The following is a 23,259-nucleotide window of genomic DNA, read 5'->3' as shown; positions in this document are numbered from 1 at the left end:
TATTATTAATGCCCGAATTACAATGCCTCCAGCAGTATGTTTACAAGACCTCAGCATGCAAGTGTCTTGCAATTATGTCTGCCGGTCTCCAAAGGGAGGCCTCACAGGTGCCCACACTCCCAGTGTGACATCTTCATATTCTTCCTTTCTGGTTCTGGCTTCCTCAGGCTAACGTCACTACCATCAAAGTAGTCTGAAGAAGCTCTCCTGTTGCTATGACTGATGGGTATATGGCACCATACCCATGTTCCCATAGCTGCAGCTCCCCGAGGGAGCAGAGCACTGTTGGATTCTATAAGAATCTCAGAGGAAGTCTCTCCTCACTGTGATGTCTTCTGGGTCTTGGAGCAGTTCTGTTCATGCTCAGTCTCTCAGTAAATCTGCTTCTGTCTTCTATGCCTCAAAACATATAACAAACAAAAGAAAACAAAATCAAAGAAACAAATCAACCAATAATAATAATAACAATAATTGTAATAAAAGAATTGAAGTCAATATTCTCAGAGATCTTTCTCTGATTCTACTTTACATGATGACTAATCAAACCACAACACTTAAGTTCAGCCCACAGATCACAACTTTGTTGAGAACAAAGACTTGCCTTAAATTTGGATAGTTAAAGGGCTTGTCTGCTGATTTTCTAAAAACAAGGGAACAGCACGTCTGGATAATTTAAAGTCCCCATCTTTAGAGACCAAAAATTTTTCATAGTGCCACATTTAATTAAAAGTTTTTACTTGATTTTACCCATCAAAAATTTAAAATCTCTCCAGTTCTATCTTAGCCAGGATATCCTACTGCATAAGAAATCTTTAACACTCCCTCCAAGGAGCACAAAGGAGCATACACGTATGCTCTCATACCTTGCTTTTTGGCATAAGTATGTGATTTTTCTTCAACAGCGTTTCTAGTCAGTGGATTCACAGGGTGAGTCAACATTATACCTGTGGCGGAAGGACAGAGGAGAAAGGTCATTGAGGGTGCTGATGAGAGCATTATTGATGAGATCTACTGAGGGCTTTTATTGGGGTGGAGAGATAAGTGAGGAAAGAAAGATATTGATGGGGCTCTAAAAGAATGCCTTCTGGATGGTGTACATTAACACTAATAACAACTAATAATTAATGATCCTCCACTATGGGCAGGGACTGCATGAAGGCCCTTATCTGCATTATCCCGTTCAATTCTCAGAACAGCTTAGTGAGTTATGTGTTGCCCTTATCTCCATTTTATGGTTGAGGACAATGAGCGAGGTTCAAAGAGTAACTTGCTCAGATTCACGTGGCTAATAAGTGGTAGTGCCAGTTCTTAAGGCAAAATCCATCTGATTTCAATGCTTGGGTGATTAACTCTTAATATACTTTCCAAAATATGATGAAATATATGCCTCATTCTGATCTCTTTAAATAGACCTGAAACACACATGCGAGTAAATATCTGAAGCAAGTAAAAAAAAATCCATGAAGCATGTATCTATGTCTTGACATGCATGTTCAAAAATTCTCAAAGCCTCCTTCATGCACTGCCAATCAACTATGTCTTTACTTTTTTTGTTTCTGACTTTTGAGTCCTCTTAATTTGACTCTGTTTCCATTACCTTTATACTTTTCAAGTCTCATTTTCAAACTTGACATATTGATTTCTCCCATTAGGCTCTCACCTGGATATTATTCAATTTCATGGACCAAAACCACTAGTAAGAGACAGCTTTACAGTTGCCAAATAATCATAAGAAAAAGGTTAGATATATGTGAAAAAAAATGTCAACCATTAGCTACAGATCTGCTGTGGGAAGTTTATTAATGAAAATTTATAATGGATCCAGCAATCCCATTTCTGGGAATATTTCCAAAGGAAATGAAATCAGTATCTCAAAGAAATATCTGCACTGTCATGTTCATTGCAGCATAGCCAAGATAGGGAAACAACCTAAGTGTCCACTGACAGATGAATGGATAAAGAAAATGTGGTATATAATGCAATGTTACTATATGTATTATAATGGTATATTATTCATCCATAACAAAGAAGGAAATCCTGTCATTTGAGACAACATGGACGAACCTAGAGGACATTATGCTAAGTGAAATAAGCCAGTCGCAGAAGAATAAAACTGCATGATCTTCTTTATACATGGAATCTAAAAAGTCAAACTCATAGAAGCAGAGTGTAGAATGGCGATTGTCAGGGGTGAGGGGTGGGGGACATGGGGAGATGTTGGTCAAAGCATACAAACTATCAGCTATATGATGAGTAAGCTCTGGGGATCTCAAGTACAACATGGTGACTAGATTTAATAATACTGTATTGAATATTTAAAATTCTGCTAAAAAAGTAGATTTTAAGTGTTCTTATCACACACAGGCAAAAGGGTAACTATGTGAGATGATGGATATGCTAATTAGCTTGATTGTGGTAATCATTTCATAATGTATATGGTCAGTATATCAAATCATCACGTACACCTTACATATGTACAATTTTTATTTCTCAATTATACCTCAACAAATCTGGAAAAAAATTGTAATGAAAATTGGACCCAGTAAGAGTCAACACTTAACACAGGCGACAAATCCAATATGAGGATAAAATATAGTTACTTTAGTTTTGTTTTTAGAAGATTTGGTCTTTCTCCCCACCTGCTGATAAGAAGCAAAAACATTAACTTTGATTTAAAACTTAGTCTGATTTGTTCATTTAAACAGAAGCTTTAATACTCAGCCTTTCTTGATGAAATAAAAACCATAAATAGTGCTCAGTTTATCAATCCCCCAATGCTCGAATATCTCCCTCAGGTGTCCCTGTGTATAGAGGAAGGGGTATGGTTTATGGAACATTATGAACACGGAAGAGTCAGAGTCCTAAGGTGCTATGTCCATGCATCCTCTAGTTTCCAGGACAGTGTCCCACTTAATTTCTGTCTTTCCTGCTGGCATTCATGGCTAAAGTATAACTCTTGCCTTTTGCTCCCATCAATCCATGGAAACTGTCAAAATCACCAATGGCAGCCACATTGCTAAATCCAACAGTTAATTCTCTGTCATTATTTATGTGACCCTTCAGCAGCATCTGTCACAGTTGATTTTTCCCTTCTCTTTGATGTTTTTCACTCATATGGCTTCCAGAACACCACGTTCTCCTGGTTTTTCTCTTATACTCTGAAGGCTCCTTTATTAATCTGCTTGGTTGGTGTTTTGTGCGGGTCTCAGCCGATCGATAACCAATGTTGTGGCTGGACTGGCCCTTGTAGTTCTTATTGTGATTGCAAGACACCCTCAGCAATAACCATCAGGAAACTTTGAAAAAAACAAGAGGTTTATTATTACAGGTCCTGGAAATTACATGGCACACCTGGGGCAACACAATGAGGTCTCGGGGGAGGGGAGGATGCGAAAGCACCGGCCTGGAGTTCTGCTTTTATTGAGGTGGAGGGTGGGGCCTAGGGTTTCTGGGACTCTCTCTATACTGGTGAATTTAAAACATAAGAGGAGGAATTTAAAGCACAGGAAGAGAAAGAAACAAGAGGCTGAAATGGTCAGTTTTCGAAATCAACCAAGATCTCTAAAATAAAGGAGCCTGAGGGTGGGACGGTGGGGCCCTTTATCTAGTCCGGCTGGCAGCGTGTTTATCCGAGATAGCCATCTTTGAAGTGGATGCCTCTTTGAAGTGGATGCCTTCGCAATCAAAGCTTAAACCAGGCACTTGCATTACAAAAACAAAAGCCAGCCATCTGCATTTGCACTACAGATGGTTCCTCCTTTAATTCCTGACCTCTTAGTATTGGAATGCCCAGATTGCGCTTCTAAAATCCAGTTCCTAATATTTCTATAGTTTACTTGACATCGCCACTTAAATACCTGAGAGAAGACTCAAATTTACCCGAAACCTGCCCTACTCATACTAGTCCCCTTCTCAGTCAGTCCCGTTATTCCAATTGCCCAGATCAAAAATCTTGGGGTCCTGAGCTCTGCCAGTTCATGGTGATGAGGATTTTTAGGCTGCTTAATTTTAAAATGGCTTATGATGAGGATTTTTAGGCTGGTTAGTTTTAAAACTACAGATGAGATTCAGGCTCCAAGGAGTGGAATTTGTTTTGCCCCTTTGTTGGGAAACATTTACATTTCTAAGGGAAACCTCTATCTGTGAAGATGCCTCCCTCTCTGTGCCAGGAAGAAGGGGGAATGGTCTTATCTCTAGAAGCTCTTAATGGGGAAGGCAAGAACTTAAGTTGGTTGCTGTCTGGCAATCTCATGTAACTGGTTTAGGGTGGTGGCGTCTAACCTTTCTAACCTTTACTTAATCCGATTTGATTCTTGTCTAAAAGTCATGGGATCACCCAATGACCAGACCCCACCCGCACTGATACCATTTTAACTTTTTTTCATGTTCTTTCCTTTGTCTTGTAAAGAGATGAATCATATACCTATGCCTTATAAAATTAGCCCTAACCCTCAATTCGGGGCAGCAGCAGGAGCTCTGACTGCCTGTGGGTCCTGTCCCCATGCTATTCTATACTATTCTCTAAATAAAAGAGCACTACTGCCAGATCTTGAGAGTCTAAGAAATCTTTCTTTCGACTCCTCGGCTCACCGACCCCGCATCACCCCCAAACAGGGTGTTTCACATGTGATTGAAATGTCCCTCCCACAATAGTCACAAGATTGCCCTGTCAGCACAGTGCTTGATGGACACAGCAGGTAGTGGTTCTGCTATCTCGGTGGGCGTAGCAGGAGGCAAGTCGATTGTCTGGAGCTGAGCGGTCACAGGTGAGCGCAGCAATCAGTTCCTAGCCTAAGGAAAGATGCTTAATCCTTAAGAAATGCCAACGTTGGGAGGGGGAGGGAAGTCAGTTACAGGAGGTTACCAGACTAGCACAATAAAATGCAGATTTTAAGTCCTTGCCTTTGGTATTGATTAAGAGTTTTTTAGAGAGAAGGTCATCTCCTTTCTTCTTCCTGGTACAGGGAGGGAGGCACCTTTTACAGATAGAGATTTACCTTACAAATGTAAATGTGTCCTAACAAAGGGCAAGTTCCATTCCTCAGAGCCTCCTTCCCTGTCCCAGTTTATCAAAAGCAATCAGCCTCAAATAATCCTGATGCCAAAGAGACATATCTTGGGGTGGCCAATTCCAGGTCCCCACAATGTCAACCTGGCCCAAGCTAAGCTAATTGTAGTATTTTAAAACCCTGATTATAATTCATTGATCTATTATATGACACAAGGTAGGTCGATTAGAATCTTTTCTGTAGTATTTTTGAATTTGGAAGCACAGAAAGTAAAACTGACTTTTACTCTCTGTGCTTCGAAGTTCAAAAATAGAGATAGAACCCAGTTCAGAAATAGAGATAGAACTAAGTTCAAAAATAGAGATAGAACCTAAGAGAAGTAAAATAGGGAGCTGTTGGTAGCCACATTTCCAACTATGTAAAGGAAAGTAGTCGGTAGTGAGAGAGAATGAAACCAATATACAGAGCAAAGTAGACGTGAAAGCTGGAGGGCTAGATTCTGGTGATATTGCAGTCCCTGGATCTAGTTTTTCCTGAGGCTCAGTTGTATCTCTAGCTTTTCGGCAGGTATTAACAGAAAATCTTATACTTTATTTTACAGAGACCCATTGCTAACTAGCCTAAGGGAGAAAAAAGGAACATATTTTCTCATGTGGTTGGGAAGGATATTGAAGTAAGTGACATGATCACAGAAATAACTGCATTGACCAGGCCTCTACTGATGCCCAGAACAGATGCTTCAGAACTGCTATGTCTTTCTTTTTATCCACTCTCATCTCGGCTTGTCTCAGCTTTTGAGCTGGTCTCAACTGGACTTCATGCAGTTAGACTTTTTCTAGGGGGCTGAGGAGGAGCGTTGCAAGTTGCTCCAGTCTTCCATCCTTCCTAGATGGTGACCCCAAAGACAAAAGCTCTAGGGGAAAAGTCTCTGCTAGCTTTAACGGCAAAGTCTCATGAAGGTCCCTGATTGGCTTAGCTGAGGTCTCATGACCACCTCTGAGTGATTCTGGCCAAAAGCGTGGGGAAATCAGACTGGCCAGACATGGCTCATATGGTACTTTTATGTCTGTGCATAGGTCAGAAATAGCTGTACTCAAAACGCAAAAACTGTTATTGGAAGGGATATTAAAATATGTTCTGAGAAAAGAACACTATAGCTACCATAGTCCACTATACCATCGTTGGTTTAATCCTTTCTCAGTTTCCATGCAGCAAGAAAAACCACTTTTTGCCTAAGCCAGTTATTTTCTCTCATTTGCAATCAAGAGTAATGATGAATACACACTTGCTTATCTTTTTCTTCTTAGATGTCTGTCTCCCTGATTGACACTGTTTACTGAATCACCCTAGTTGGACCTGCGGGAACTCTCTTCAATTTCTCCCTATCCTTCCGTCGCTATATCCAGAAGAACGGGAATTATTCTCAATTTCTCCCTATCCCTCTGTCTCCATATCCAATCAGATAACCTATGCTAGTTCTAAAGCTAAAATATTTCTAAAACTAACCTCACTATTCCATCCCTACTGACACTGCTTTGTTCATGCCTTCATTATCTTTTGCTTGATTTGCCTCTTTAATTAGTTTTCTTACTTCCAGTCTTATTTCTTTGTATTTTATCCTCCATCCTACTGTGAAGATAAAATGTTCATATCATTTCCTGGAATAAAATTTTCTTTTGGCACCCATTGCCAAGAAGTTAAAAACTTCTTGGTGATGTGTACAAGATTCTTTGTGAACTTTTGCTAAGGATGCCTAACACGTCCCTTGGTCTTCAGGTCTCAGCATCAGTTCCTTCTTCTGTATTCCATTTACATGGCTGCTGTGTTATCTGTGTCCTGTTTCTTTAAGGCATTGCTGTTCTGGGCCTAAAGTTTAATCTCATAGTTAGGAGTCTTTTATTTGTTCTTGGGACTCTGATATCCTGACTCCTCTGGCTTTGATTTTTACCAGGTTCCTCAATGTGGTATTATATATAAATCACTTAACGGAGCTTTTAAGAAGCATACATTTCCTTGACCCAGCCCAGACACACTGAGTCAGAGATATTTTTTTAAATGCCTCCCAGAGATTCAGAAGCAGATGGTTTGTAGAAGCAATCATTTGGCAAAACACTATGCTCGAGTATTTCTGCTATGCCTGCTGTCGTAGATCTGCTGTTATAGATCCCTGGCGCCTCTTTTCTACATTGACTGGATTTCTTCCTCTACTTCCTCCTGAAACTTCTGATTGACCGACCTGACTTTGAAGACTCTTCAGTTTTACATCCTAGTCATCTCTTCCCTGGACCCCTGTGCCATCAAACGAGAATCGCTATTTCAACCATTTCACTCTCCTATAATTAGGTAGCCCCTTTGTTATTTCATATCCTTGGATTTGTTCTGTCTATTCTTGCCTTATTATCTATACTTCAATCACTAGTTCAAGTCTAAATTATTTTTCCCAACTGCTTAGGCTACATTTCCAACCATATTCTCCTTCTCATTTGGGAGCCCCAAACTACCATTGCTGGACGTTCACTAGCACTTGAAAATTATTGTAGAGTTTCCAGTTAGTCATATGCTACAGCTGAGGGCAGATTGTGTGCATCTCTTCCAAATTCCACATTCAATAAAATCACGTTTGAAATTGGCTATGGTTCAAATATTTATACCACAGAAATCAGCAAATATTCAGCAAAAATGACTTTTTTCCCTGAGGGACTGGTAAATATTTGCCAGCATATCACTATCTCCAGTGGAAGACCAAGCTGTGCGAGCCCTGGTGCCAATCTAGAGTAACCCCTGGAGGTAAGAAGTGTATACAATGGACTAATACCAGCTGAAAGCAAAGGTGGACTGAGCCTGGACAGGTGGGTACTTAGTGGTTTCTAGACCCCAAAAAAGTAGAAAACCAACTCATAAACCTGCTCCAAATATGTTCCACTCCTACACTGATCCATCTCAATTAATGGCAACAACATTCACTGGGACCTTGCACAAGTAATTTAAGCAATCTGTGCGTCAAGTTCCTCATCTATAAAATGGTAGTGCTAATAACGTCTATCTCATAGGGTTGTTATGAGAATTAAGTGGGTTGTGATTGGCAAAGTGCTTAGACTAGTGTCTGGCACAATGATTTACTGAAATAGTATGTAAGTATTTAATAACTGCTCAGATTGAAACCCTTAGAGTCAGGGTTGCTTCCATTTTTTCTCTCATACTCCATATCCAATCTTTCAGGAAATCCTTTTCCCTCGACTTTTAAAATATCTATCTGGATCTTCTCTTATCTTCCCACCTCCACTGCGACCACCGTAGATCAAGCCACCATCATCTCAGTCTGAATTATTTTGCAGCCTTGCAGAGGATTTTCCTGCTTTCACCCTCCCACCCCCCACATCCCCAAAGTCTGTTCCTAAAATAACAACCAGAGTGATCCTTTTCTGTTATTTTTAGAGAGTGTTCACTCCTCAGCTGAAAACCCTCTGGTGGTTCCCCATTTCCCTAGGAGTAAAAGCCAACGTCTTTACAATGGCCTACAAGGCCTTGGCCCTGCTCTGAGCTCTCCTCTGACATCTTCTTCTATGACACGTCCTCACTCAATCCAGCCTAGCCATCTGAGCCATTCTATAACGGAGTGAGATAGGAGAGTTTAGTAAGATTGTTAAAACAAGATGGGTGAGAAAGAAAGAATGGATGTACTGAACGCAAATGGGGCAGGTGTGGACGGTAGGGTTTAAGTAGTTCAGAGCAAACAGTAAGAGTCAAGTAGCATAGGAGCGGGTCAGGAATTTTGTCCAAAGCAAATCAAGTAAGAACAAGATCTGTACCTAGCCACTTGGAAATGGGCCTAGTATGAAGAAGGCAAGAAAACAGCCCTAACTAGTGCCCTACGGAGAACCTGGCAACCTGGAATGCCCCTGAATGCTAGGTAGAAATGGGCCAAGTGTGGTCTGGCTTTGTTGTCGAGGTATTCAGTGTTAGGAAGCCTCTGCATGTCTTGACAACAAAATATTTCCAAACCTGGTGGTATGTAGAACAAACTCCATTAATAATATTGACCTGCTTCTCTCCCAGAAAAATGACGGGAACTGAATGTTCTTTGGAAACAGCTGGGATGGGGCTAGGATGAGGGCAAGGGTCAACAGAGCAAACAACAAAACTGTGGCAACCACGGCACGTAGGAGAGCCAGCCTTGATCTAGCTCATGGATAATCTTCCTTTTTATTGAGAGACAGGGAAAGCATAGACCAAGAGCAGGTATGAGGAGAATCGTCTTTAAAACATCATCATGATAGGGCCAGGATTGTAGCCAAACAAGCAGATAATCAAAAAGAAAATGAAACCAAATATAACTCTTTTGCTTGCCCAGTTAGAAACACTACACTAAGGGGCCGTCCTGGTGGCGAAGTGGTTAAGTTCGCATGTTCCGCCTCTGGCCCAGGGTTCACTGATTTGGATCCTGGGCATGGACCTATGCACCACTTATCAAGCCATGCTGTGGCAGAGGTCCCACCTATAAAATAGAGGAAGGTGGGCACCAGTGTTAGCTCAGGGTCAGTCTTCCTCAGCATAAAGAGAAGGATTGGTGGTGGATGTTAGCTCAGGGCTAATCTTCCTCAAAAAAGAAAAAACCAAAAAACACTAAGAAAAAGATCCCACGACGAAATCTACTGGGATCCCAGAACAAAATCAGGTGAGATCCTGACTGTTGTCTTACACCCCAGCCTTACCTTCTGCCCTTCTCTTTTTGCAGTACCCATCTCAGTCTATTGACCTGGTACCAGGCTGTATATGCACATCTTTGCTTTCTTTCTCATGCATGAGCTCATCGGTAGCTGCCTAGCTCTAAAATTCAATACCCCTTGTGATTACTTGGCTGTGGCTAGTCTGCTCACTACTTGCTTTGCTTAGGTCCCTATGCTTTAGGTACAGTTGACACAGTTGATTCTAGTATTGTAATCTTTCCCTCACTGCCCCTTTGTCACCTACATCTACCCCATCCTGGCTTATTCCAGACCATATCCTTGGATTAAGCCAGGTTACCCACAGAGATAGACTTTGTGCAAACATCTGACAATGGGATAGAAAATTCCATCATAGCACTCCCAGCCAGCAAATAAAAGATTCTGGAGTGCTGACAAGGTCAAAACTTAGTCTTATACTATGAAAATTTGTCCCAGCTGAGAGTTTAGGACCTGGTGATGAGTCGTTTCTACTCATATGTGGTTGATGCTACTGGTTCCCCACAGAGTTCCTCACATAGTGTACCCTTCCCCCCGCTGTTGAAAGTAGAGAAGCTAAAGCTTAGAACTACAACTTTTTCCAGAGAATTGCCCTGGGGAGCCGCCTCGCCCAGAGATGCTTGGGAATTTACACCACCCTCTGTCTATCAGTCTATCTGGATTAGACTTCAAATCTCACTTTTTGTGTAGGTGGAGTTGAGGGGAAGCATCATCCCCCACATAATCAGCATACACGGTTCTCTGAGAAAGGTTATGCGGCTGACTTTATACTGAATGAGCGGTGCCAATTAAAATGATCCTTCTTTCCACCTTTAAATGAAATCTACCTTGTTATTTGGATTTTTTAGTCAATTCAAGCATTAAAACCTTTCTCCAACTCTGATTAGGCATTATTTCCAGATGAGAGCTCTGATATATCTTCTTGGACAAGCTGTCAAACCCATACTTCATCAAGTATGCCTTTCCCCAGTATTGAATATCATCTTTTTGAGGTAATAGATCCTCAGACTTATAAAATAGAGGTAGGAGGTAGTATGTTAGTCCCTCTCATCAAATTGCATTGATGTGAGGCTCTAGAGAGAGGTATTGGATTCTGTTTCCATGGCAACTGCTTCACTGCTCAAGGGGAAAACAGGACAGCAATTGAAGTCTGTGTTAATAGCAGCTCTAAAAATAATCCGTAATGTGTTGAAATCAAGTGAACAACCCAGGAAGAAATCGGTAAAAATTATAACCATGCAGGGTGGGATTGAACAATAAGGTATTGTGTAAATATTATTACACTTACAAGATGCTTTAAGAATTATAGGAGTGGTTGGTGACAAATATATTTCTGAGGAGAATCAATTATTATTTTATTTGTTCATTCATTCATGTGACTCTCGAATACTGATTATATGCCAGCCATGAGGTAAGACCTGAAGATACAGAGATAGGTCAGTACTGTCTCTCTCTTCCAGGCTGTCATGGTTTTATGGGAGCAATAGAAAAAAATCTACCATGCTTATAATGGATGTTTTGTTTGTCTACCCAACACCATCCTAACTGTTTCCACTGTGTAAAAGCCAGGAAATTAAGGATTTTTGTGGGGTTGATATCACATCCAGCTAAGGGACAATTCAAAATCATTTACTACATTTATTGGTCCAGCAACGAGCATGCAACCAAGGTGTAAACCTATATGACATTCTTTTAGCTATAGTGATTGTCTTCTGCACAAAGCTCAGAAATCTTGTTTGGTGATTGCAAAATGCTTATAATCTTTTTTACCTAGACATGAAAGAGTGATCATGTAGGGTCCATTGCTTTAGGAAGACACGTTGAGGTCAGGAGGAAAGTCAGCCATTGGACAGGGTACCGCTAAGAGAATCACAAAGAAACATAGCTGGACGTGACTGAAGCTCACTGAGGTCTACTCTCCCTCTGGATGTTTGAGTGACCCTAGCCAATAAAATGGCTTTTTGTGGAAGCTTGAGTTGGGTTTTCAGGTTTTCTGTTGCCTAAAACAAAAAAAAGCATCCAACTAATTACAAATGACAACACCATGGAATAAGTGAAATAATGGAAATAAGCAGAGGGAATTATTAGATGTACAGAGGAAGACTAAATCAGAGGGAGAAAGAAGAGGTTACAACTAACTTAGTCTTGGAGAATAGAGTGCAGGAAAGATTAAAAAGCTTCCATATTGTGAGGCAGAGAATTCAGCTTTTCTGTTAGCACAGCTCCTGGTGGTCCAACTCTCTAGGATTGCTGGCTACTGCCAAATGTGCCTCTCTTCACCCAGGCTCTGTGCAGAGGTGGATGTATCATGAACCTAAAGAAACTTAAGCTCCAGTGCCCTTCACTTACACTGGCCCTTTGGGCTGGGGGTGAAAGCAGCAGCCCCAGTTGCACGGTAGTAACCGGGTTGGCCCAGCTGAAGATCATGCTTTAAAGTCCGGTGGTGTTTCTGGGCTGTGGGTGGGGTGGAAGAGGCCTAACAGCACCTTTTCTACATTTTGCTGACCTCAACTTAACAACTCCTGGAGGACCCCACCGACTATGGGACATTATCTTGGACACCCATGACTGATGCTCTTCACTGCATTTCTTCAGGCTTGCCTTGCATGTTCACAGCTCAAAAGCTGACCAGCAATTTGAGGGAAAGTTGAATGCATATTTTTGGGCACTTTCTCTGAAGTTCCCTTCTCTCCAATATTTCACTCCTCAGGTCCCAGCTCCTTTGGCATTCCTGAACTCAGTATCTGTCTCAGACCTGTGAGACGGCTGCTCTCTTCTTGGGCTCTTTTCACCCTTGCCACAGTTTGAAAAATGCCCACAGGAGAATTCTGAGGTGAATGTGCAGTGTACCTTGTGTGCTTCCCTTTTCTAAGAATTCTAACTGCTCAGTATTGCTGGTGTTGGCTCTCCAACGCCTTCAAAGGATTGCTTATGTTTTCCCAACTTTTAAAGTTATTTTTGGTAGAAGATTTAGTTCCATATCAGCTAGCCTGTTTGTCCAGGGCCAAAAATTTATCCAATGAATTTTAATTTCAACAATTTCTTTGATCATTTCTAAATGTTATTTTAAAATTACTTTCAAATATGTACTCAATCATTTTGAATCCTTTCTTGTTGCATGCTTGCTTCATCTTCCTTTAAACATTATTTATATCTACCAAGTTTATATTTGGATTCTGATCATTCTAAAATTTCTCTGTCTCCCATTTTTTTTTCTTTGTATGCTTGGTGATTTCTCATATTCACCTCATATAAACTGATATCCATTTGTGGAAAATTTAAATTTGGGAATCTTTCCTTTTTAGAGAGCTTATAAGCAGTGGATCTATGTTTTTCCTTCTTTATCTCGGTCTAAAGTTAAGAAGGCCGTGGAGAGGATCTAGCCTGACATAGCCTCAAGTAGAAATTATATGTTTTAATCTCGAATTGTGCTCTCTGTGGAAAACTTAAAAAGTAATAAAAATGTTAGTGATGAACTTAGATTAGCTAAGCTTCTCAGACATATAAAGATTTAGCAGCAGAAATTACATTCCCATCTTTTAAACTTTTTTTCATTTGTTTAAAAAATTTATGTATTTTAGAGGGAGAGTTATTCACCTGTTAGCTGAAATTCAACTAACTTTAAGGATTTTTTTTTCTTAAGGAAAATTAAAGTGTCTTTTTTTTCCCCAGGATCCAATAAATGAGTAAGTGAAAATAAGCTTTCGTTTGGTTTGAGATTTATGACACATTGGCAGTTGAATTATTTATCAAACTGAAATGAATAATCTATAAAACTAATCAAACCAGTCTAGGACTGTCACTTGGCAGATGATAAATTTGGCCTGATTAGAATTTTCCTATTTGAGACCAGATAGAATGGGAAGAACTGAGATCTGAAAGTAGACATGTCTGTGAGGTTTGGGCAGGTTCTAAGTTGTGGTAGATGGGAAAGAATGTGGAGAACTGATAGAGAAAGTTTTAGAAGGGGTCCAATCTAGAAGGTAGGCTCATATATGCTCCTTCACTGCTAGACCATTGTATATCCTTTTCACTGCTATACCCAAAGTGACTTGACAGTGCCTGTCACGTAGTCATTGCTCCAAAGATATTTTAAATGAAAAAATAAGAAGACTAATACAAGAGTCTAAAGATACGGAACAGATACCTCAGTCTCTGAGAAATTATTACAAATTTCTCCATATTAGGGAGATACCTGCCAGGAGAATTGGCTATCTAAAATGATCCAATAATTAGGTGACCTCACTCCTGAACAATATGTAAACAGGCATGATTAACTCTGAATCTCTTTTTGGCCATAATCAGTGAATATTTCTAAGGTCTATTTTTCCCCACCACAGTGTCCTGGTAACAACAAAGTTAATTTTTCTTTATATGGTAAAGGCCTTTATTTATTAATTCATCTAATCCTCACACCAACCCTATGAGGTGCTATTAATAAGAATAGTAAAACTAATATTAAACTAATATCATACTATTATCGTCAGTCATTGTTGTTCTGGTAATATCGCCAAAGGCATACGCGAAATGTGTCTAATCAGCTGGAAAGTGTCAAATCACCAGAGGGGAAATTCTTCCATGTGTGATCTATACTTAATATCTTGGATGACAAGCCCCCTGATTTCAATTACATTGCTAAGGCCCCACCTTACTAGAGCCTCACAGTGGTTAGCATAGACTAGTTCTAAATATCAAAGGCAAAACTGACCAAAGATTTGAATCCAAAGTAGCATGTAGAATATATTCCTGATTGTCCAAGTCCTTTGTCAAGCATAGAAGGAGATAGTGAAGCAAATTCTGGATAATTGGCTGCATTAGTAATTTAGTAAGACTGATGACTATTTCTTGAACCTGAAACTATGTATTGATCAATGCTTTATCCATGAGTGTTTTCTTATGGTCTCTTTAGAGGATGCTTAGTCATTCGCATCACCTTTGCAAGAAAAAGAGAGCAACTGAATGAGCCATTACCTCTTACTGTGTGTCAAGCACTGTGCTAAATGTTTTATGTAACACATAATTTAATTCTTAGAACAATCCTGTAAACTGGATATAATAATCCCAGTTTTTCAGATGAGGAAATTGAGCAAAATTAAACACGTATCTTAGTTTGGGTTGCTATAACAAACTACCATAGACTGAGTGGCTTAAACAACAAAGATTTATTTCTCACAGTTCTGGAGCTGAGAAGTCTGAAATCAGAGTGCCAGCATGGTTGGGTTCTGGTGAGAGCCCTCTCCCTGATTTGTAGATGGCTGTCTTCTTGCTGTGTCCTCGCATAGCAGAGGGAAAGAGAGAGAGAGAGAGGGGAAACAAGCTCTCTTTTGTCTCTTCTTACAAGGGCACTAATTCCATCAGGAGTGCTCCACCTTTGTGATCTAATTACTGCCCAAAGGCCCCATCTCCGAATACCATCACAGTGGTGATAAGTTTCAACAGATGAATTTTGTGAGGACACAAACATTCAGTCCATAGCAATGCTAAAAGCACCCAGCTGAGATGAGAATATTTTGTTTACAAATTCCTCAACTCAACTGAATTAAATGGAGATTTATTGTCATAAACTATATCGTCTGGCTATTTTTCTACCATAACTAATTAGTGCAACTATAAAACAAGGAGTGTTGTGAGCCAGCCTGATGGTCTAGTGGTTAAAGTTTGACCCTTACTGCTTTGGCAGCCTGGGTTGGCTTCCCAGTTGCAGAACCAACAGTCTATCAGTTGCCATGCTGTGGTGGCAGCTCACATAGAAGAATCAGAAGGACTTACAACTAGAATATATACAACCATGCACTGGGGCTTTGGAGAAGGAAAAAAAAACCCAAAGAGCATTGCCTTTGAGCTGGTGATTACCTCAGTCAAGGTTGTCTTCGCTCCCCAAAGAACTGCAAAATAATGTGCATTCTTAACCAAAGCGTTGGTGATTTCCTGTGGGAAAGTAATTGGGTGTGTTATATTTAGAGAAACAACATGTTCATTCTTACAAAATATTTAATTTTCTTCTGTGTGTTATATGGCTTTGTATCTGTTCATCCTTTTAATTTCAGAACCCCTTCCAGGCTTCTCACCAAAGCCTTTTGGCTTATAATTTTGGGCTATGCTACACATATGTGCTCATGGGAACCTGATGACAGCCTTTTGGAAAACTGTGATTTTACTATACAGGGCATCTTCATGGCTGCAGAACGGGTGGTGGCCTGTAGGGGATTTGATTTCTTTCTGCAATTTTCTTTAGTCCCGCCACGCTCAGCCCCCAGTGCTCCTGGTTTTCATTCTATGGGCTGTGAATTGTAGTCTCTCCAATTTCTCCTTTGTCCACTGTCTACATGCTATGATCTTGCAGTGAGAAAGGGATTAGAATCTGAGTAGGTGAGGGCGGCTGGCTGGGCACAGTATGTGACATTAACATAGTTTGTCTTTCCCAATCCAATGGATGAAATGTACAGGAAGAAATGGAACTCTCATAAAGAAGGAAAAGGTCCAAAACAACTTTATGTAAATTGCAAATTTTGTTTTGAATCTTCTTACAGCTTTTTACTTTATTCTATCTTTCCTCTTTTGGCACTTTTCTATCTTCTTCCTGGCCTGCCCCATTCTTTTTTGGGTTTCTCAACTAGGACCATGGTTCTCAAATGTTAGCATCAGATTACCTGGAGGGACTGTTACAACATAGATTACAAAGCCTCTCCTCCAGAGTTTCTGATTCACTAGGTCTGGGATGGGATTCAAAGATCTGCATTTGTCACAAATTCCCAGGTCAAAGTGATGCTGCTGGGCCAGGGCCACACTTTGAGAACCACTGGTCTAGTGGTCGTGCTTTATCATCTTAATACTTTCACTCATTCCTTCATTCATTCACGGAATATTTATTGAGACATTCCTGAGCCAGGCAGTGCCTTAGACACTACATACAACCCACAGAACCCAGCTTTAATGAATGGCATTTAGTGGGTCATCCATATATGAAGTGACCGTACAACCTCCATTTCCCCAAGTCTCACCAGCCTATGGGTACCAAGCATTCTCTAGTGGGAGTGACTCAGATTGCTCTGACTCTTACCCTTTCCTGCATAAAAGAAGACCTCTGGCACCTCTCAGAAAAGCATTCACTTTTGTCACAGTGATGCCAGGGCTTGTCACTCATGTGTTTGTAACCCCGTCAGTTCTGGTTACCACATACCAGCCTCTCATGAATATTTTCTGTTTGTGCAGCTACTTAAGGGTGGCTCACTGCCAAGCCCATTGCTGCTCTGTTGCTGCTGCTGCCTTCCATGGGAACCAGGAGGTCCACCCCAGGGTGCTACCTACCAGTGCTCCCCAAATTGCCATCACCTGGAAGTGGTGGACAGAATGGGATGCCCCCTGACCCTGTGTCACATTGCCTTGCCTGGAAATCAGAGTAAGCTGCCGGGGCCTCAATATCTCACAGAATAACTCATGAAAATATCTCCATCCGTGTTCGCCTGTAGTTCTTTCCTGGGGCTTGAATCTATAGCGCTGGGGAGAAGGGAATAGGTGGATGGGCAGGGTCTATGATATTAACACATCCTGTCTTTTCTAATCGGGTTCTCTGTCAACTCAGAAAACATGCACGTGTAGCTTCCACACCCCGACAATCTACCAGATATGCTGCACATGTCTGAATCACAGTGGGGAACACAACCGGGTCTCAAAACTGCTAGATATAAATAAAAAAAGGACCCCACATTTCTATCTTCTTCCCCTGCACTTTTATGGTATTTATTTATAACCTCAATGTATTTCTAATGTGCCAAATTTAATCTAGTGTAGCCAGGGGGCCTTCTTTCCTTTAAATGTACTCTGCAGCTCATTTCTTTTACACAAACTATGCCTTAGGTGAGGAGAGAAGAGATAATTTGTAGCTCTGCTCTAGTTTCCTGCAAGGAGCCGAAGAATCAGGACAGCTTTATCCGATCTTGACTCATCTACACAGGCCAAAAACCACTCGGGTTGGTCTATCCTAAGCCAAGAATGACCTCAGGCCAGCGTGTCCATCCGTGCCTCTGTGTGTGTGGCCTGGGAGGCGGAGGATTGAGGCCTTCAGCAGCCACGGCTGAAACAGAGAAGTTTAGTTGTCTAGATTATCCAAGGGCTTTTAAAAGGAACTCAAGTAGCCTCTGACTTACTAAATTCTTCTCTTGCTCCATGATGACTCCGTGCATGCTTGGGTTTTAGAACTATAAAACAATGCTGATCATTATAACATGCATAAATCATCTAATTATCCAGAAGTGAAATAACAACCATATAAATATCTGTTATTTAAAATATATGTCAAATTGGCTATCACACATTTTATCTGTTTCCTGTATTATGGTCCGTCTATGCAAACAGTGCTCAGTTTCTGGTCATGTGGCAGAACCATCATAACACAAACAAAACTTTAAATAAATGGAACAAACATTTCTGAGGAAATGAGGCTAAATGGATTCTTGTGGGAGATTTCCTTACTGGGAAAAGGCAGGGGGCTCATGCTACTCTTTGCCAGCTATCATAGTAGATAGAGGGGAGAATACCCAACGTGATGAAATGCCAGGCACTTCATCCCCTGGAAATACGCCTCCCTGGTGCTCTCTTGGTCACACGTGAGAGATTGAGCTGTGGCACTCAGTGTCACTTCATAGATTTGTGAGGCTAGCCTTGAGGAGACAGGTGGTTTTCCTTTAAAGTGCTTCTCCTCCACAAGTAGATGTGATGGTAAAGGTCAACAGGAAAGATGTCCTTAGGAGTGAGTACTCAAGTGTCAGGTAGAAGTGCACACATTTCTATAAAACATAATACAATAACTGTTAACTTGCATACAGTTTTAAAGACATACTATAGAGCACTATTTAAGGAACTACAAACTTCTTGGTATCAATTAAACACTTTTATGACAAAATCTCAAAGATTATAAGGCTAAGAGTTTTTCAGTGGCAGGACAGGCCTGTTTGAGACTGCCCAGGCCTGGTGTTAGAGTAGATAGTAAAAGTATCAGCAAACTCCGTATGACAAGCAGGACAGAGGTTGTACCCAAGACCCTAGGGTAAAGCCAGGATTATAGTTCCAGAAAGGCTATGGGTCCTAGAGGGAAGGAGGGTGGTGAGCAAGGGTTAGGGACCCAGGGGAGGGTATGGTCAGCACAGAGCCAGGACCAAAGTGTCCATCTGTAGGTCTGTGATCTACATAACAAGCATGGGTCAACAACAGCAAGGAAAAGCTCAGTACTTAACTTTTCAGTGACTGGAGTCCTTACATAGTCCTCTTCTCTTTCCAAATGGCTCTCAGGAGGTGGGTGAGCTGGAGCCCACAGAAGCAGCCAATGGCACTCCTGACAAGGGTAGGGAAATGAGAGCGCTGTGGGCTTGGAAATCCGGAGGCCTATTCACTGTGTAGGCCGGTCCCGGAGCTCTCCCAGGCTGATGGAGAAAGGCCTTTACCACACTTGGATCTTGCAATTGGAAGTCTCGAAGGATTTAAAGATTATGTCACTGCTAATGAAACCTAAGACTTACTGCTTCACTGTAAAAATGTGTTAATTTGCTTCCAAAGCCAGCCGTTTAACTTTTAGAAGAGCGAATTATAACCCTGTACATTAGAAGTTTTTCAGACTACAGATTGCTGGGCTCCACCTCAGACCAATTAAATCAGAATCCCTAGGGAGGTGGATGAGGCCTAGGCATCTAGGTATTTTTAAAAAATTTTCAGTGATTCCATTGTTCTTTAACTTTTTAATTTTCAAGTGATGGAATTATTGTGAACTCTTCACTGTAAATAAAAAAAGATGTAAAATATGTTTACTCTGCTACTCTCTTTCTATATAGAGGTACGGCCGATGCAATATATAAAGTAAATATTTGTTTACCTATCACCACTTTCAATTTTGTTAAAGCATAAATTACATATATGGAAAAATGCACAAATCATAAACGTATAAACAAATTATCCCAAATAAACTTACTTTTGTAAATACCATCTAGGTCAAGAAATAGAACATTACCAGTTCCTGCTCATGTTGCTTTTCTGTGTCCATCCTGCATAAACGTATAAAAAGATTCCTAGGTAATTTTTATCAGCCATACCATTGTCTTATCATCTACTTTTTCACTGTTATCCTCATAGACTTTTTTTTATTGGAGAGAAAATACTTTACATATGAGGATGATTATATCAGTCCCTCTGATCTAATAATATTAATAACAATAACAAATGTTTTGAGTGTTCTATGTGCCCTCACATGTTATACGTCAATGGTATATTGTGGCAACACACTTTCAAACCATTGCTCAATCAAGAAATTTACCTTTATTTTTCTAAAGCTAAATTAAACTTCTCTCTTGAGCCCCAAGATACCTCACGGTAGAAAACACTTTTCTGTTCAGTTTCAATAATGACCATGAGCAGCAGATGGCAACCGCTTCCCTGTTCTAAAAATGAGGGTCCCCCATGCCAAGAGAAGTAGGTTGCTGCACTGGGAAGCCTGAGGTTGCCGGGGCAAAGGAGGGTGACTGTCTATGGGACCCCTTGTGGCGATGCATACAGGCCCAAGCGAGAAAGGCAGCCTGCTGGTCATCTTAAATGCTGCCCAAGAGAACAGCCTGAAGAAGCAAATGACCTCAACAGAACAGCGGGCGGCCAGATTCCCAGGGGCTGAGGAGACATCAACAATCAGCCAGAGAGTGATAATAGTGGTGTCTTTGAAGCAATTGCAAAATGCCCACCAGAGCATCAGCTTTATATACCTGCTAAGCCCAGAGAGTTTGTAAGTCAACTGACGAAAAGATCAATGGAGTAGCAAGAACATATCTATTGTTACTACTTAGCCCTCCCCATGACCCTTCAACTCTGGAACAGCCAGAGCCAGACTCAAAGAGGGGCGAGTGGGTGGATGAATGAGGAAAAGAAGGTCTAGACAGGAAAAAACAATCCCACATAGGTCTCCCCTCCCCCTTTTCGGTAGGTTTGGCTATGATTTTTGAGGGACAGTTAACTTCTAGAGAAAGGAAATGCTTTATATTTAAAAGAAATGTGAAAATTCGGACTATTATACAGAATCAAACACTTTGATTAGTTTATGTATGCGTGTATGTTTGATTAAAATGACTGGAGACATTTTAAAAAGCCTAAGTGTAACTAGCAAATGTCATGTCTGAGTTTTTTTTTTTTTTTAAGATTTTATTTTTTTCCTTTTTCTCCCCAAAGGCCCCCAGTACATAGTTGTATATTCTTTGTTGTGGGTCCTTCTAGTTGTGGCATGTGGGACACTGCCTCAGCGTGGCTTGATGAGCAGTGCCATGTCTGCGCTCAGGATTCGAACCAACAAAACGCTGGGCCATCTGCAGCGGAGCACACGAACTTAACCACTCGGCCACGGGGCCAGCCCCTCATGTCTGAGTTTTTATCCAAAGGAGTTGATAAGAACGACTAGGTTCCAGGGCAGGTTTGAAAAGGCAATGGAGAGAATGATTAAAATTGTGTTCTGATTACATCTGATGAGTGTTGTTTGTCCACTCTATTGGTTATGTCAATATATTGGCTACACCAATAATTCAATGAGCTTGTTTCTAATCGACCATGACAGCACCCCCTTGGTGCAATGGTGACTCCCTGTCAAACTGCCTGGGCCGGGAGAAGGGCCACTGAGGAGTTCAATAAGATGTTGGGAGGATAAAAACCCATTGCCTAGTGTTTCAAAGTATCATTCTGTCACCACTATCTCATTTAATCATCACAAGAAACCGGGGAAGTAAGAGCTATTGTTGTTCTCCTCTAAGATATGGAAGCTGAGGCTCGAGAGGTAAGGTTACCTGCCACGAGGGACCACAGTTAAGAAGTGAAGGAGGACAACTCAAAGCTAGGCTTTCTCCCTCTGGAACCCATTTCTAAATATCACACTCTTTAGCTTCCACTAATCCTTCTGGTGGCTATAAGAAGAGGCAATGTGGGGCCAGCCCTGTGGACGAGTGGTTAAGTTCGCCCACTCCGCTTAGGCAGCCCAGGGGTTCGCCGGTTTGAATCCTGGGCACGGCCATGGTACTGCTCATCAAGCCATGCTGAGGCGGCATCCCACATTCTCCAACTAGAAGGACTCATCACTAAAAATACACAACTATGTCCTGGGGGGTTTTGGGGAGAAAAAGGAAAAATAAAATCTTTAAAAAAAAAAAAAAAGAAGAAGAAGAGGCAATGTGTTGGTCTTTTCCTAAAGAGACATTTTTTGCTGGGGGAAAAGAGGCAGTCAACCAAATTTACTAACTCACCCAACTCTTATCTCCTCCCTAAGCACGTCTCCACTACAAAGTTCCTTTAGAAACAGCCAGCAGAGCCTTCTGCTTATTATAACTGGACCTCTGCCAAAGATTTACTTTCAATTTTTAAAGAGTCAGGTCAGTTATTCTTCTCAATATGTAAAAATAATATGATAGTTGTAATAAAACGGCTCTGTCATGGTTCCCTTTCAAGAAGTTAACATTTCCTATCTAGAAAATAATTCTGTGCTTCTGGCAGTGTGCTTTCAGAGTTTGGGAGCACAAAGAAAGTTGCTTTGATGCGTGAATTCTCACGAAGTTTAGCTAAAACCTGCAGGTACTTGTAGGCCACTGTCAATATTAGAATTGTTCCTTCCCCTTCCCGCATGTAGCAGAATTGTAAAGAGGAAGAGAGGTCTGAGTTTAAGAGGCTAAAGTAGCAGTGCTATTATAATTTTCGGCATTTATCACCTGGAAGTTCATTCTTTCCTTCTATATATATTCCCATACTTTGACCTTTTCTGCATTGTAAAATGTAATATTACTAGGATTAGACATCATACTGTAATCTCTGACCGCAGAATCATAAACTTCTTTTCCAGTGGGGAAGACAGCCCCTGTCCCCTTCCTGCCTTCTGATCCTATTTGCCGTAGAAGCAGAAAGAATTAGCCTAAGCGAGATGGGGAGGTCATCAACCCCTGCCTCTGTGCCAGGACATGCAAACTACCTAAACCAATTACTAACCTGTTTTTAAAAAAACCTCCAATCAGAGAGAGTCCACGACTTCTTTTTGTGAACTGTTGCACCGGGCGACGGCATACTATAAATGTCTTTCTCTATGGATGTGTGCTCTTATCTCCCTGTTCTATTTTTTTCCTCATTTGCATTAACCCTTTCTTACCTTTTTATGAACTTCTAGGCCTTTTCTTCTTAGAAGTGGCGGGAGACAAATGCCACTTTGTGAACGGTCCAGAAGGTAAGGTGAGTCGTAGTCCCTGGAAAGCCTAGGGCTCTAAGCCCCAGGTCCGTGGGATGGCCCGCGGGGGGATCGGTTTCCTCATTTTATTAGGTATTTATTTGGCGGCTGCTAAGCAAACGCTCTCAGTCCTTTTTAACTTCATGAGACTGAGATTTCTGAGTCTATTTCCAAACAGGACACTAGAGGGCTCCCAGGGGTTAAAAATCAGTAGGAAATTATTTGAATGAAAACTGCTTCTGTACGGCATTTGTTTTTTCAGAATTTCAAGTTAAAGTTTATTTTTTAAACTATTTAAAAA

General features: G+C 41.0%; 1 protein-coding gene and 1 long non-coding RNA gene across 9 annotated transcripts in view; one reads left to right on the top strand and one right to left on the bottom strand.

Moving 5' to 3' along the window:
* Positions 1-23,010, bottom strand: LOC124237198 (uncharacterized). 4 transcript variants are annotated; one of them, XR_006887957.1, is made up of 7 exons: positions 22,727-22,796; positions 18,967-19,064; positions 18,271-18,519; positions 17,881-17,931; positions 15,587-15,661; positions 864-944; positions 1-399 (listed from the first exon to the last, which is right to left on the bottom strand). It is a non-coding gene; the product is annotated as an uncharacterized LOC124237198 (long non-coding RNA). The 4 variants fall into 4 exon arrangements; XR_006887956.1 differs by lacking the exon at positions 22,727-22,796 and adding an exon at positions 22,884-23,010 and having other exon boundaries at positions 17,881-18,519; XR_006887954.1 differs by having other exon boundaries at positions 17,881-18,519.
* The window catches only part of GASK1B (golgi associated kinase 1B), a 66,802-nt gene continuing 53,101 nt past the window's right edge, over positions 9,559-23,259 (top strand). The window contains exons 1-2 of one of the 5 annotated variants that reach the window (XM_046656628.1): positions 9,596-9,684; positions 22,902-22,963. The gene's annotated coding sequence lies outside the window, so the exon portion shown is untranslated. Of the gene's footprint in view, positions 9,685-22,828; positions 22,964-23,259 lie in introns of those variants that run through there. The other 4 variants (XM_046656629.1, XM_046656630.1, XM_046656626.1 and 1 more) reach the window with 4 other exon arrangements.

Source organism: Equus quagga, chromosome 3 (assembly GCF_021613505.1).
Source record: "Equus quagga isolate Etosha38 chromosome 3, UCLA_HA_Equagga_1.0, whole genome shotgun sequence".
Taxonomy (NCBI): domain Eukaryota; kingdom Metazoa; phylum Chordata; class Mammalia; order Perissodactyla; family Equidae; genus Equus; species Equus quagga.
The sequence above is the reverse complement of the archived record's forward strand: the minus strand, read 5'-3'. Positions and strand labels throughout refer to the sequence as shown.